Source organism: Amblyomma maculatum, chromosome 1, assembly GCF_055883805.1.
Source record: "Amblyomma maculatum isolate TAMU_Amacu chromosome 1, ASM5588380v1, whole genome shotgun sequence".
In the NCBI taxonomy this organism is placed as follows: domain Eukaryota; kingdom Metazoa; phylum Arthropoda; class Arachnida; order Ixodida; family Ixodidae; genus Amblyomma; species Amblyomma maculatum.
Window position 1 is genome coordinate 99160963 of NC_139344.1, and position 13462 is coordinate 99174424.

The 13462-nt window shown below is 44.0% G+C and overlaps 1 long non-coding RNA gene across 1 annotated transcript in view; it reads left to right on the forward strand.

Annotated features, from left to right (window-relative positions):
- Nucleotides 1-347: 347 nt before the first annotated feature.
- LOC146203291 (uncharacterized) overlaps nt 348-13462 on the forward strand; it is a 431396-nt gene continuing 418281 nt past the window's right edge. The window contains exon 1 of the long non-coding RNA XR_014703836.1: nt 348-364. This is a non-coding gene — a long non-coding RNA (uncharacterized LOC146203291). The remainder of the gene's footprint in view (nt 365-13462) is intronic.

Consider the following 13462-nt stretch of genomic DNA (forward strand, 5'->3'; position numbering starts at 1 on the left):
TCGTGGCTGAATCCTGTGTCTTAATTGCACAGCATGCGTGCCGCATCGCCAAAAGGCGTGTAACGAGAGCGTCGTCTGCTCGCGCTGATGCGCAAGCAGACGACGGCGCAAAACGGGCAGTGCGCACCGCCGAACCATTTCGCTCGGCACACGAAGGCCGCGAAGGCGCGCAAGCCTTGCAGCGCCACGCAGGCAGTGTGGTAAACAACAGGCCGGCTTATTGGCGACCGGAAGGAGCAGTTCTGCTTTTTAGATGTTCTCCCCCTCGCACTATACCACAATGCAGCACCTTGGTTCCATGAGCATCCACGGGCGGCGCTGCATGCAGCGACGGCCACGCGCTCCGAGTGTCCTATTTCAATCCGTGATTACTGTACATACATACATACATACATACATACATACATACATACATACATACATACATACATACATACATACATACATACATACATACATACATACATACATACATACATGCATACATGCATACATACATACATACATACATACATACATACATACATACATACATACATACATACATACATACATACATACATACATACATACATACATACATACATACATACATTGATACATACATACAACAATATCTAAAATTCGTTAGCTCGGTATATCGCGAAAAAATGCTCAAATAGTGGTGTTGAAATTTCGCATTATGGAGTATCACAACCACCCTCAGAATATTTTTTGTGTCTCAGAAATCGTCCAGGCAGTAATTTTGGGGACAGCCTTAAGTTAAATTGCTCGGACTCAGTCATATATGTTCCTGTTATAGACAGTGATGCAAACCCTTTGGAAACATCTAGAATTTGTGCCTGATATATCTACAAAAAAGTATTTCAAAATCTGTTCTAGCTCGAGAAGTGGGCACATTGCGAAACGATGGCTACGAGGCGTTTTGAGGTGACTAAACATGTCTTGCACGTCTTGCTAAGACACATTGTAAGCGCTTACTTAGCAAGTTTTTCAGGCCAATAGAGATCTGACGTCTGTACCGGACCAGTAGTCTGAAGTGTGCTCATTGGGCAGGTACTTTGTTGTCTCACATTTGGCACGGCCGTAGGAATAGTATGTTCAGGACAATAAGATATACTTGCCTTATGTAGTTAAACACGCGTGTGCGTGTTGACGAGATGTGAAATGAGCACCACCGCGGTGGCTCAGTGGTTAGCGCGATCGACTACTGATCCAGATGGCGTGGGTTCGATCCTGTCCGCAGTGACCACTTTTCTATGGCGGCATGGAAGACGCCCTTTTACTGCGCGATGTCAGCGCATCTTAATGAACTGCAGGCGGGCAAAATTAGCCGAAGCTCTCCACTGCGGCGTCCCTCACAACCTTACTCACTTCGGGACATCAAGCCCTATAAGACAAAGCAAACGTATATTGATCTTTTTGTTGTCATATTGCTGGTGGTATCATCTGTTAGGCGTATATGTTGCGCTGCAGTTGCCTAGCTGTCATGCAGCGTAAGTTGTAAAATGCCTAGTTAAGAAGCCATCTAGATATCTGAGGCAGTATGTCTTGGAAACAACTTGCTTTAGCCTGCTGGTAAACGTTCTGTGCAGCCGAAAACGCAAAAATCCTTCCTTATGCTTCAAAACAGCTTCAAGATGTTTTGTCTACGACTCCTTGCAGTTTTAAACAGCGTATTTTAGGTGACTTTTCTAGCAGAAAATATATATGACATATATAATAATTCAAGACATCTACAAGTTATTGTGAGTGGGGCGAAGAGCTCCCGAATAAATTGACCCATATGGGGTTATTCAAAGTATGCTGACATCGTGTACAGTCTTGTCATGTTTTAATTCTGCCGTCCTAAATATACCGCGGCTACGGCTTGGATTTTATCGCGCAAACCTCGAATCAAGAGCCCGACACCAAAGCCCGACTAAGTCAAGGCGACGAGTACGGACCTGCTTCGAGTCACTTGCCTATCATTCCCTTTGCCTATTACTGATGCTTGCAGAGTAGATTTTATTGCGTGTTGTTCCTGTTTGTCTATTATGTTGTCCGTCCTTGTTCATTTTGGTTCAGCTGGGCGAAGTCACTGGTGTTGATGTCGAACACACGCGTTTCCTTTTTTATTTCGAGCAATTTATGATTGGAAGCAGGGAGCTAAGCTCTCACTTATTGTTTCATCGATCCTGGTTTTAGAAGAAGTATGTTGTTGAGGGAAATAACTGGAAAAAGGGGGAAGGGGCGAGGCATTAAGCTTGATGATACCATATTTATTCTAAAATTATCAATTTTGCTAACTATTAATATATTTGTTTAAGATGCACAAGCGTTACATAGGTCTTGTTGCTTAGTGTGAAGAAGCAGAATGCTTGTAAATTTTTAGTTATTGCTGAACTGATAACCCAGCATATGTTTCGCAAACCTTTTTAAAAACGGCAACAAAATAATGGGTGTTTAATGTTAGGAAAACCTATTCAACCTAGCTTCCATGGGCAGTTGCAGTACCAACCTCCACTGTTCTGTCATAGCTTGCTTCAGTGATCGTCATGGCGAATTTTAAGCCCAAAATCAAGGATGATACTACTCTTACTCTGGGTCGGTATTCGTCACGTCATAAGCCGAGTTCTTTAGGTGAATAAAACTAAGGCCTGAAAACGGACGTGATATAGATGTCCGTGAAACGAAGGACACGGTGATCGACTATATGCGGGGAAACTGAGGGTATTCCCTAACTGGTTTAATCGGGCTATTAAAAATAATCGCTCAAAGTTTAAAACACTCATACCTGGCCCAAGTACATTTCCTGAAGCCAGTGCCATTCGTGGCGGCCCATGGCAGAAGGGGTCTATATGGCCCTTGGAATAAAGTGTTCATCTATAGCTCCCGCTTGTCCGAGGTTCTTGCTTGTAAAAAACCTCAGCTTAGCTTGTTTTGAAACGGTTAACCAGTTATTTCTCAGCCTGCATTATGCAACCCTGGTTTTTGTAGAAATCTATTTACACAAAGCAAAAAAAAAAATAGAGGGACGCTTAAACTTCGCCTTAAAAGTAGACGCGAAGCGCCTTTAAAATGGTCTTTTCATTGCGCGAATGTTTTACAGTTTTTTTTTTGTTTAAATAATTTCGATTTAAAAGTTATTACTACTACTTATTACTACTGTTATAATTACGTACCACAACGCGTTCATTAGGTGCCCCTCTAACACGCTTGGCACCTACGACGTTTCGTCGCCTATGCGTTGCGGGCCCGTCTGGCACGAAGATGACCGGTGTTCGAACTCCAATAGCGACAGATTTGGTTATTAGATATATTGTACAGCATTATTTTGAATGTGAAGTGTGTGAAATTCTAACACGAGGTCATGTTGTTATGACGTCATAACCCTGTTGACAATCAGGATTTTTCCGCACGAATATTTCGACACGCTGGTGCCAACAACTACTACGATGCCGACGGCTTTTTGATCGAATGAGCTGTGTACACGCTTCCCGTAAAAAGCGGGAACATAAAACGTTAAGTGAGAGGGTTTTTTTTTTTTTTTTTTTTTTTTTTGCAGCCTGAACGGAAAGCAGTTTGTCTTGTTACACGGGAAGAGGCGATAAGCTTTTCTGCCACGTTTGCGAGCAGATAGGCATCGTGCACACTGCACTGCTTACTATTACGAGGAAACGTTCTCTCACGTTCGGCGGTGCCCGGGAAAGTAACTTGGCTTCAGAAATTTCCTACATTTTTCATACACCAAACTAAGATCATATGCAGAAACCTCCTACGAGCTTGGCGTGATGTATCGGTGATATCTTTGGCGCTTGAGAAGACCACCAGAAGGAAACTAATTTCGGCGACCGTAGCAATGACGCAGCAGTTCTTAAGCAAAATGGAAACGTTTTACCCGCCAATAAATTTATAAGTTTCCCTCGGAAGCCGCACAGTGAGCAAAAATAAATTTAACGCCTTCTGAGAGAGAAAAAAAAAACAAAACAAAAAAACTATCGGACACGCGCAATCCGGAGTGGGCGATTGCACTCAACAACAAATCACCCCTTGAAAGCCCCGAGTACGTCCCCGATGCCGGAAAGTGAAACACATACGGATGTACGAGGGAATGACTGTCGTCTTTCAATTTCCATTCCCGAGACCAGCCTTTCATTGGGCGCTCATTTTCTCTTTTTTTTTTTTTCTTCCGCGCGGCAACCTATGAATGGTCCACCGCATGGCCAATATGTTTCAATTCGCCACTCTTCCTGCCCTTCCCGCAGTGTCCTGCTTGCGGAAGGAAAATCGGTATTGCTAGTCATAAATCTCGGCCAAGTGTACAAGAGCTCCCACGCTTTAGCCATTCCTGGCTACTCTTCTCTCCCCTTTCGCTCTCAATATTTTTTCCTCGCCTCTTTCACACTGCCGAGTAGCTGGTGACTTTGTTTTAGCCGCTTCTTTACGCGCACTGGAAAGCACCCGCGACGCGCCGGCAGATCAGGGAGAGTCATGCGCTCAATCTCTGGAAAACGAAACTTTCTGACAGTGAGTCGACCGCAGCGTCAGGACTCGTTGCGTGTGGTGAAGTAGTGCGGTCGTTGGTTCCTACGCAGCTATTCCACCCCTTCGGGCGGATAAAATACGGGCATCTAGGTTTGAAACATTAGCCAATATAATACTGCTAGCGCTCGTGCAGGATCACATTGGGCAACCAGTGCTTTATTAAACAGCGTTGTCATTAGCCCGTTTCCTTATCTTTTTCTGTGAAGCTAGTGTTTTTGCTAGTGTCTTAAGTCTCCAAAGTCTGCTATACAATGCCGTTAATGTCTTCTTACCTGTTTTAAAATTACTGCTAAAAAGAAGAATCCTTCAACCTATTCTCTCACCGTAGCAGCTCAAAACAGCTTGCCAAAGCTTGAATCCTGTCAGAGAACTTTTGGCTTGTACACTGTTAATGTTGTATCAAAAAAAAAAAACATAAATTAAAGCAATTTTAAAGCTCACATACAATCAAGTATAACGCATAAGCAAAGCGGGAAAGTATAACAGTGCAATTTATTATCGCTTTTTCGGAAATGCGTAGCACTTCAGTCTCATGCACAGCATGTCAGACATTCTGGTAGTTTCTCAGAAGTCAACTCTACAGACATTACCTGTGCCTGTCTTAGCGCTTTTAATTTTCTGTAGCCATTCACCTCAAGTATCCAGTATAGCCTTTTTCGTCTATTTTTCGTGGCTATGAAATAATTGTAACCAAGGTATTCGAGTGAAAACTTTCCGAACACATCACCATGCCACGTTCAATGTGAGCAGTGGTATAAAGTATTTGATTGGGAAATTGTTCTGCAAAGGATCTCAAAGATAAATTTATCATCTCATGGGAGGTAGGGGATTGTAAGCATTGAGAATTATTTGGTTGGCGAAAGGTGAAAGAGTGGCCCTAGAAACGTATTCATTTAGGAGTGTGGTTCGAGAAAATTTACCGTCAAAGGTGATAATGGGCACCTCTGATCGCTTTGCTTTTGCAATGAAGACAGCATACAAAGGGGCGCAAAGGGCAATAGGTATGCTGACCATAAGCTTATTAACGTTGGTTTGGTTTGTGGGGTTTAATGTCCCAAAGCGACTCAGGCTATGAGAGACGCCGTAGTGGAGGACTCCGGAAATTTCGACCACCTGGAGCTTTTAAGCGTTGAAACGCACCGTGAAAGATTATGCTCGCTGTAAATTAGGCCCACGCTACCGAGCTCAGTTTATAATGTATTCACCGAATAACATTCCTCCAGGAAGGTAAGGTACGTGGGCCCTTCTTCTTGTCATCAAAGCCACGTATGATATTCAAGCAAGCCGTGCACTATCTTCTCAGGTCGCTCTTCAAGTCGAACGCCACGAACCGTCTTGAGAAATTGAACAGCATCGGTTATTACACGGGCAAACGTAAGTGGATGACAAATGGTTGTTTTCAATACAATCGATCTTGATATTGGCTATTAAAATACGGGGTGCCTCCTTCTTCGATCGTTTGGTGATTGCTCAGTGGAATATACAGTGAATGTTGTGGTAGTGGCAAATTGTCTTTACCAAAGCGTACGACATTTCTCGCGCTAGATGTAAAAAAAAAAAAAAGAAACATTATGAGACGTAAGGATTTCCTGCGGTGGTCATATACAAGTCCACTAGCATATAATGCGTTAGTGATGACTCAAGCGCGACAACTTAGTGCGCCGCTGGTTTACTGTAGACATTGTTTACTGTAGTCTTGTGTATTGTAGTAGTATTGTAGACATTGTTTACTGTAGTCTTACTCGGCAGGAGGAGGTATCTCTGGGCCGGATTCGGGCAGGGGCGGCTCTGACCCCCTCTGTACGTCATCTGTGGCGTGAAATATAGATCTGCCAGTGACTGACAGGTGCCCTCAATTTGACGCTGCACCTGAGATTTGTGATGTGCGTCACTTGTTGCGGACGTTTCCAGCAACGGCTCTGGTTAGAAAACGGCTGCTCATGAAGGTGGGCCTGCGGTGGAACCGCGAATGCGAGTATGAGAATTGTGGACAATGGGCAACCAGTACACCGCCAACCTCTGCGACTACCTCAGTGAAACTGGAATTCACTCCTCCTTTTAACTCATTCTATCTCCTGCATTCCATACCCCCTTTCTCAACTTATGCCTTATGGCAAACGTCTCGAAGAAAAAAAAATTACTAAACTTTCAAAAGAGGACATTTGAGCATGCATACGTGTGTTATAAAAGTTCCAGACGTCACATCTAAGCCCGGCTTGCATTCTTTCAACATTTTCGCAGCAAATATGCTTGTGTTTTATTTCTTTGCAAACTTCAGGAATTTGCAAATATTTTTTAAAAGCCAGTTAGTGCATGAAGACGCAGCCAAGAGCATATGTAAAGTCTTTCTTCTTCCTGGCTTAATGCTTCTTTTTTTTAAATTGTTTCGCTGCGTCTGAAAATATCTCTCTGAAAGACTTCCGTATCAACATCGTGACATAATTTACGAGCAGTAAAAATAAAAAGCGCAGGCCACTATGAATGCTTGTATCAGACGCGGATGCCATACCGATCTGGGCGTTAAATAACTTTCGAAATGGTCCCGAGAGCTGAACAGAGTGCACCGAAAATAACGCGCTAATACTAACCCAGTGCAGTGCACAAAATTATCGTTCCGCCGGCACAATATGCTTGCATTCAAGGAATGAAAAAGGCTCCCCTCCAGTTGGCATTTACATGAAACAAGAGTCGGTTGACACTGGCTTTTTGAAAGGTGGATATAAGCCAGACTCTCCCTCTGCCTCGACGGTTCCTCTTTTATTCCTGCTAGGGCATATGTACGACACGGGCGCGCCCGACCGTATGAAATGGGGACAAATAAATAGCCCAGTGAAGCCGTAGCAGGGTCGCGCGTTTCCCGAGCGAACGAGTGCAGATAAGACGATTAGAAGTCCAGCCGAAAGAAATGCGGATTACGAGTGGCTGCCGTAAAAATTGTGCTCGCCCCAGTCGCAGGAAGGAGCTAAGAGAGGCGCCCAGGTTCTGGGCAGAGAGGGTGAGAGGCGGTGGGTAGCCGCCGACAGGCTACGCGACTCGAGTCGCGCGCGACAGGGGCTGGATAATTAGCGTTCCGTCGCGAATTACCATTCCTAATGAGTCTGTCAGGTTTCCCTGTGTGAGTGGCTTCGAACCTGGAGTGCTCGACATACGCGCAGTCAATTAGCATTTGCACCAGTCACTGCTTTTTCAGTGAAACAGCGCAATCTTTCTCTTTTCTTCTTCTGTACTATTGTGCCTCTTTTCTACTGACAGTCGCGACGTGGCTTGACGGCGCTTCGTTTTTTGTTCTTTCCCCAGTTCGCTTCATCTTCATCTTTTCCTGCTCTTCTGACTGTTCCCGATAACTGCTGAGCCAAATCCAGCGGAAAGCTGAGGAAACAATGCTTTCTGCAGATGGAATGCTTTCAACGATCCAAAGAACCAAAAGAAAAAAAAAAACATGAGAGAGACAGCGCGTTGATTTAATGCATGGTGTCCCACGCAATTCATTAGCTGCGCGGGCCGTTCAAGCACCGAGTTTTCGATGCTTCCGGGCGAACTTGTGTTTATCGAGGACTGTTTTTGCGCGTTGTAAACTATACGCCGCACAGTGACAATCGATGCTTTGCTCGCCCTCACCCCTTTGCATAAATAAAGTTGCAACAATTGTTTTCGCACTTTTGAGATTCTCTTCTTTCGTGCTTCGTTGAAAGACTCGCCTCTGTTTTTCACTGCGTGCAACTCTAACAGAAGGCGTCGAAACAATGAGAAAAATCCTCATTCTATTTTCTGCGCTTTGTGAAAGAACTTGTTGCTCTAACTTTATAACTACGAGAAACAAGAAATCACGAAATTGCGAAGGAGAATATGGTGAGAAGAGAAGACAGATACTGAACGGCGGCGTAAATAGTTTCAGGCGCCGAATTATGCGACCATGGGCAAGGAACTGCATAGACCAAGAACGAAAAGAAATATGTTCAAGTTAATGACCGATATCAAGCTCTGGCAGATGAATATGTCTAAACATGGACGTCTTATGTTTTCTTTTAAATTTTTTTGTGATGCAATTCTCAGCGCAGATATCATTCGTTGGTTTACTGGTTTGGTTTGTGGGGTTTAACGTCTCAGAGTGACTCAGGCTATGAGAGACGCCGTAGTGGAGGGCTCCGCAAATTTCGACCACTTGGGATTCTCTAACGTGCTCTGATATCGCATAGCACACGGGCGCAATGCTTTTCGTCTCCGTGGAAAAGTGGCCGCCGCGGCCGGGATTCGATCCCGTCTCCTTGGGCACAGCAGTGGAGTGCCTTAACCACTGCGCCACCACAGCGGGTAAAAATATCATTCGTGTCAATGAAAAATAAAAGCTAAGCTCATCCAGGCTCTGTGAGATTGACGTTTCCCTATTTAGAGCGATTACCGGCACCATGAGCCTGTACTTGTATCAAGCGATAAGCGCAAGCATACTGACACGTACTCGTGAGGCAGGCAGTGAAGCAGCCTGCGATCAGAGAAGAGGTGACGAAAAATTTAGCTGATATAAATCAGACACGTGTAAGGAAATTGCGGCTTCGTTAGGGCATTTCTTCATTTGAACTGATGCAGCTCTTTGATGGAATAGATTTTGTCCAGAAAATAAGGAAGCAGAAAAACAATAAGGAAGGGTTGGAAGAAAGGGGAGGGGGGGCACTCAGTAGCGGAAAAATAGAAAGCTGACTAGGTTGTCATCAGAACCAAGCTAACCTCCACTCCGGGCGTACCCCATCTAAATGAGAGTTAGAACTTTGTAGATAACACGCTCGGGATCTTCGGGCAAAGCCACGAACGTCAAAGAAGCGGAAAAACGGAATCACGGCCTTCACAGAAACATTTGCTCATGTCTGAAGAGCGTTTGAAAGATAATTCGCCCACATGACAAGCAGAAATTCAGTGTGCATGCATGTAAAGATGAGAAAGGGCACTGATTAAAAAACAAAACATTAAGCTTCGAGGCATTAATTTCTCTTAAGGATGCAAATTGTACACTCAATCTGGTTCCACAAAAGTCCCTGTTATAATAGCGGAACTTATGTGGAAGCAGATTAAGAGAGTATATATGGCCATATTTTGCTTGCGCTTGCAAAAGCATGTCATATTTTACAGAAGTATGAAGATCGTATATTCCGGGGTATTTATGCCGGCATTACATGCTGCCGGCGTTGTAGAAGCCTTTTGAGACATCGCTTGCCCCAAAAGCTAATTTTTTTTTGTTAGAACCAGGTAAGCTACGTCCAACCAGGTAAGCTACATCAGCTAAAGATAAAATTATTACAAACTGTCTCGCTGATTTAGTATGCACCTACACTGTACCCACACACTTTTGGACGATCCCAAATTAGTCTAATTACGCCAGATCTTGTTATTCTTTAATATAAAAACCAGTTTTGTTGCTCCTTTTTGCAATATAGCGGCCAGTACTGAGAGAGAACTGAAAGCTCATAGCTTTCATAAATTTTCACTGTGTGGGCTTTACAGGCCTAATAAGGTAAGGGGTTTAGTATTAACATTTGAATTTCTCTAGTTCTGATACAACCTTAAAATTGGGAATATATAAGCACAAGGCGCAGTTATTCAAATTTCTATTTTCTTGCGCTGTTTGAAGCTCATTTTAGATATTGAAAGAGAAAAATGTGCACGTCTAACGAAGTAAACGTTGCTGCGAAAAAAGCGGTCAATTCTTTTCTTATTTTTATGTCGTACCTAAACAAGTATGCCTCTTTTTTTTTTTTTTTTTTCAAACTGTTGAAGCAGTGACAGTTTATGGTAATTACTTAAAAGATAACGGTCCCCTTAAATGTTCTGCTTTGTTTGGTGTCGCATGTGTTATGTTCCAAAGCAGCAGTGCCAGTTATTTTTTCAAACGCACGTTTAAAAAACGTTTCCAATTTTGGCTCGAAATTTCGAAGTGTTCTATAATACACGCAGCACACATTTCGATACGTTTTGTCCACGAAAGCTCGAATGCATTAAAGATCGAAAAAAAAAAGGGGGGGGGGGTTAATTCTTGCGGAGGTACCCCCGATCAGCCCCTGCCTAAAGAGCAGCGCCCGATAGGATCATAATAGGGCAAACTTCATTTGCGATGACTTCTCTCGAGAAGCGCGCAGCAGGTTTAATTACAGCAGATCAGTCGTTTGGGATATTTGGCTTAGATTCATGAGAAACTGCGAAGTTAGAACGTGAGGGACTTCTGCTGCCTTTCCTCTTGTTATTCGTGTTTTAACTTCGCCGTGCTTTATTCATCACGAGCGCTTTAGTTCCCTCTTCTTCTTCAGTGCAGATGAGAATAAAATTGGGCATAGATGCCCGAATAGTTGAGGAAGCGACTAAAACGCTAATACAAAACGGGATATTTCATTCGAAACTTGCGACTTTTGACTCGCATGTTTCATTATCAACAGGTCCACCAAGTATTTGTATAAAAAAAAAGAGCCAACGTGTCATTCAGGCCACATAAGAGGCAAAAAAAAAAGGAATAAATTCAGCATACACTAGCGCTTAGCATGACTTCAGTCGAACCATATGCGCAATTTCTGAGCACGTATCTATCGCTGCAAGTATGTATAGCTTCGTCAAGAAAGGCTTCATTAGCGATTTTACTGAGGGTGTAATTATAATACGCGGGCCAACATGAATACGCAAGACAATTTCACTTACCCCTTGACGGCGAATATTGACATTGTTGCCTGCAAAGATTCACCAAGCGTGTATTTCATATCGCGTAGGCATGGATCGCGCTAATGGAAATTAATCCGCTCTTGGTTTAGATGCGTGGTCGGGCGAGCTCGCCGATTTCTTTCCCAAAAGGAAGCAAAAGGCTGTCGACTGTCGCTTCATCGGCGACACGTGGAAGCATGACGTCAAGCGTTGTGGCTGTTTCTACGCAGCGGGCGAACTGGAATGACGTCAACGGAGTTATCTCCTATACTGCTTTTTCGTAAGCAACGCAGCATAGAATAGGAGGTGGCAACCCATGTCTCATAATTTACTCCTACCAACGTCGAAACCATGTCTTTAATTTTCTAAATTCAACACTCTGTTACAGCTTGCTTACATCATTTCGGCGGTTGGCCGATCATCTGTCGATGAGTAGAGCCTCGGGGAATATCAAGTCACAACTAAACATTCTCGGCGTAGAATTTGGAGACTTCAGGCGCACATCCATTTCGTACTGATTTTAGTTACGCGTAAAGTGCCAGGTGGCTCTGTCGTAGTATAGTGACGTTGCTGGTGGCGAAAGCCGGAGATGACTCTCTCTAATCTCAGGGAAAGGCTTCTCTGGAGGCAGAACTTTTAGGCAGTAATAGTTGTAACTTAACGTCCTACTGTGCTGCCTGGTGCTTTTTAACGTTTTATAGAAAGGTTTTTGCGTCTGGCCTGCATGAATCGATAGAGTGCGGTTCTTTTTTAATTTCATATTTAATTTCGTAATTTAGAACGTAAATTAAACAAGCACACATTTAATTGCTTCGCAGTACTAAAACCCATAGCCAGCTGTATCTAATTTCTGTTTAGAGAATTATGGATACATAGTGATAGATTAAAATGCTGAGCACAAGTAAAAACGAGCAGATATTACTGCCAACATAAGTAAACAACAAAAAATCCTAGCAGTTGTAAACACATTACCGCATAAACCTTGGCATGAACACAATTATACCATACTTCGTACAAAAAAAAAAAAAAAAAAGGATATCGATAATTTACCACGTATTCCACAGCCAAAAAGTAGACTTCGAAGAAGTATCAGAATGCACAAATGTCAAACCCCGAAAATTTTTGTACAAACATGAAGGGAAAGTGAAAAGAAAATGAAGTCGGCTTATATTGTCACGTAGTGGTGACGAGGTCGACGACAAAAATGAAGGGGTCGATGATTGCACTAAAGAAACTGTTTATTTGGGCTGACTTGCGCCCGCAAAAGAACTAAGCAACTCGGCGGCGGCGATAGAAACAAACGTGCTCATCGGTCGTCGGACAAGGAATGCTCGTCACACTCGGCAACGCTCAATTTAAAGGCTGCACAGAACAATCTAGATAACGTCGCAAACAGCTACCAGCAGGGGCTGGAACATTGTGGAAAGACACCCGAGTGGCCGGAACCTTCGAGACAGATCTCGGTGCATCTTGTGCTACAACAAAACTGATAAAGGTGTGACTCGCGACATCGAGCATTAACAAACAAAGATTACGGAACCGATACGCGGTCCAGAATCAGAGTGATAAGCCTGTGCGCCGGCGGCCGCCAAAAAACAACAAATACTGTTTTGAAGAATTCGCGGCATTACTCCCCCCTTAAAAAAACATCGCCTCGATGTTCCAAAACAAAGAAACTTAAACATAAACACTGCAAAGTTTAAACACCACAGATTCTTTAACGCGCGTAATATGGCTTCAGTCGTACAACATGGACAATTTCTGGGCGTGCGCGTCGCCGTTGTGATGCTGACGTTCCGTCGGGAATGACTTCATAGTCCAGTGGTCCGACGCGGCGAAGGATTTTGTATGGCCCAAAGTATCGACGCAACAACTTTTCACTTAATCCGCGACGGCGAATTGGTGTCCAAACCCACACTTGGTCTCCTGGATTGTACTCTGCATGGCGTCGTCGTAAATTGTATCGTCGACTGTCGGTGCGCTGTTGATCTTTAATACGCAGCCGTGCGAGTCGTCGGGCTTCCTCTGCACGCTGCAGGTAGGCGGCGACGTCAAGGTTGTCTTCGCTGGTTACGTGCGGCAGCATTGCGTCGAGCGTCGTCGTGGGCTCCCTGCCGTACACAAGCTTAAACGGGGTCGCTCTGGTCGTCTCCTGGACTGCCGTGTTATACGCGAAGATCACGTACGGCAAGATGGTTTCCCAGGTCTTGTGTTCAGCGTCGACGTACATAGCGATCATGTCCGCGATCGTTTTGTTCAG